The 3,119-nt window shown below is 43.0% G+C and overlaps 1 non-coding gene across 1 annotated transcript; it reads right to left on the reverse strand.

Moving 5' to 3' along the window:
* Positions 1 to 644: 644 nt before the first annotated feature.
* On the reverse strand, positions 645 to 752 carry LOC127742034 (small nucleolar RNA R71). Its single transcript, XR_008003221.1, has one exon. It is a non-coding gene; the product is annotated as a small nucleolar RNA R71 (small nucleolar RNA).
* Between the last annotated feature and the right edge of the window lie 2,367 nt (positions 753 to 3,119).

Consider the following 3,119-nt stretch of genomic DNA (forward strand, 5'->3'; position numbering starts at 1 on the left):
TTCTACCTCTTCCTTCCATTTTTCTTTTCCTCTGACACCTCAAGGAATCTCTATACTGTGACGTAGAGGATTCCATATTTTCTTGTTTTCTTCTCTTTCATATGAGCAGGAGCAAAGACAAAAGCATTCTTGTTGAGACTGACCCTGAACCTGAAAGGACCTTAAAGCGAAAGCTGAGAGAAGTTAAGGCACAACTCTCTGTAGAGGACCTAACAGAAATCTTCAAAGAAGAAGAAAACATGGCAGCCGAAACCAACAACAATGCCAACAATGCAAGGAAGGTGCTGGGTGACTTTACTGCACCTGCTCCCGACTTCTATGGGAGAAGCATCTCTATCCCTGCCATTGGAGCAAACAACTTTGAGCTTAAGCCTCAATTAGTTTCTCTAATGCAACAGAATTGCAAGTTCCATGGACTTCCATTGGAAGATCCTCATCAGTTTTTAGCTGAATTCTTGCAAATCTGTGACACTGTCAAGACTAATGGGGTTGACTCTGAGGTCTACAGACTTATGTTATTCCCTTTTGCTGTAAGAGACAGAGCTACAATATGGTTAGATTCACAACCTAAAGAAAGCCTGAACTCTTGGGAAAAGCTAGTCAATGCCTTCTTGGCAAAGTTCTTTCCACCTCAAAAATTGAGTAAGCTTAGAGTGGAAGTCCAAACCTTCAGACAGAAGGAAGGAGAATCCCTCTATGAAGCTTGGGAAAGATACAAACAATTAATCAGAAAGTGTCCTTCTGATATGCTTTCTGAATGGAGCATCATAGGTATTTTCTATGATGGTCTCTCTGAACTGTCCAAGATGTCTTTGGATAGCTCTGCTGGAGGATCTCTTCATCTGAAGAAGACGCCTACAGAAGCTCAAGAGCTGATTGAAATGGTTGCAAATAACCAATTCATGCACACTTCTGAAAGGAATCCTGTGAACAATGGGACGAATAAGAAGAAAGGAGTTCTTGAGATTGATACTCTGAATGCCATATTGGCTCAGAACAAAATATTGACCCAGCAAGTCAATATGATTTCTCAAAGTCTGTTTGGAATGCAAAATGCACCAAGCAGTACTAAGGAGGCAAGACACCAAACTTAGCAGTTTGTATACTGCTGACACTAATGAGACACATAAACACTCAAGTCAAAAGAATTCAAAGATCAGAGTAAGAAATCATCAAGAATTACTTGAAGATCCTTAAGACACATGAATTGCATGGAGAAATCATCCAAACCTCTCATGGAAGGATCAACAGAGACCTCAACAAGGTTTCAACAACAATAATGGTGGAAGAAACAGGTTTAGCGATAGCAAGCCTTTTCCATCATCTTCTTAGCAACAGATAGAGAGTTCTAAGCAGAACACTTCTGACTTAGCAACCATGGTCTCTGATCTAATCAAAACCACTCAAAGTTTCATGACTGAAACAAGGTCCTCCATTAGAAACCTGGAGGCACAAGTGGGTCAGCTGAGCAAGAAAATTACTGAACTCCCTCCTAGTACTCTTCCAAGCAATACAGAAGAAAATCCAAAAGGAGAGTGCAAAGCCATCAACATCGCCGAATTTGGAGAGGAGGAAGAGGCAGTGAACGCCACTGAGGAAGACCTCAATGGACGTCCACTGGCCTGCAATGAGTTCCCAATGAGGAACCATGGGAATCTGAGGCTCCCACTGAGACCATAGAGATTCCATTGGATTTACTCCTGCCATTCATGAGCTCTGATGAGTATTCTTCCTCTGAAGAGGATGAGTATGTCACTGAAGAGCAAGTTGCTAAATACCTTGGAGCAATCATGAAGCTAAATGACAAGTTATTTGGTAATGAGACTTGGGAGGATGAACCCCCATTGCTCACCAAAGAACTGGATGACTTGTCTAGGCAGAGATTACCTCAAAAGAGACAGGATCCTGGGAAGTTTTCAATACCTTGTACCATAGGCACCATGACCTTCAAGAAGGCCTTGTGTGACCTAGGGTCAAGTGTAAACCTCATGCCTCTCTCTGTAATGGAGAAGCTAGGGATCTTCGAGGTGCAAGCTGCAAAAATCTCACTAGAAATGGCAGACAATTCAAGAAAACAAGCTTATGGACTTGTAGAGGATGTTCTGGTGAAAGTTGAAGACCATTACATCCCTGCTGATTTCATAGTCCTAGAGACTGGGAAGTACATGGATGAATCCATCATCCTTGGCAGACCCTTCCTAGCCACAGCAAAGGCTGTGATTGATGTGGACAGAGGAGAATTGATCATTCAAGTGAATGAAGAATCCCTTGTGTTTAAGGCTCAAGGATATCCCTCTGTAACCATGGAGAGGAAGCATGAAGAGCTTCTCTCAAAACATAGTCAAACAGAGCCCCCACAGTCAAACTATAAGTTTGGTGTTGGGAGGCCACAACCAAATTCTAAGTTTTGTGTTAAACCCCCACATTCAAACTCTAAGTTTGGTGTTGGGAGGTTCCAACATTGCTCTGAGCATCTTTGAGGCTCCATGAGAGCCCACTGTCAAGCTACTAACATTAAAGAAGCACTTGTTGGGAGGCAACCCAATATTATATTTTATCTATTTTCCTTTGTTATTTTATATTTTCTGTAGGTTGATGATCATGAGAAGTCACAAAATCAATTGAAAAAGCAAAAACAGAAAGAAAAATAGAAAGAAAAATAGCACACCCTGGAGGAGAACTTGCTGGTGTTTAAACGCCAGTAAGGCTAGCAGATGGGCATTTAACGCCCAGTCTGGCACCATTCTGGGCGTTTAACGCCAGAAAGGGGCACCAGACTGGCGTTAAACGCCAGGAAAGGGCAAGAAGTTGGCGTTAAACGCCAGAAATGGGCACTAGCCCGGCGTTTAATGCCAGAATTGGCACAGGGAGCAATTTTGCTCGCCACTTGGTGCAGGGATGACTTTTCCTTGACACCTCAAGATCTGTGGACCCCACAGGATCCCCACCTACCCCACCACTCTCTCTCTTCTTCACCCATTCACCAATCACCTCAACACCTCTTCCCCAAAAACCCTTCACCTATCAAATCCCATATTTCTCTTCACCACTCACATCCATCCTTCATAAAACCCCACCTACACCACCATTCAAATTCAAACCACTTTCCCTCCCAAACC

This window comes from Arachis duranensis, chromosome 9, assembly GCF_000817695.3.
Source record: "Arachis duranensis cultivar V14167 chromosome 9, aradu.V14167.gnm2.J7QH, whole genome shotgun sequence".
Taxonomy (NCBI): domain Eukaryota; kingdom Viridiplantae; phylum Streptophyta; class Magnoliopsida; order Fabales; family Fabaceae; genus Arachis; species Arachis duranensis.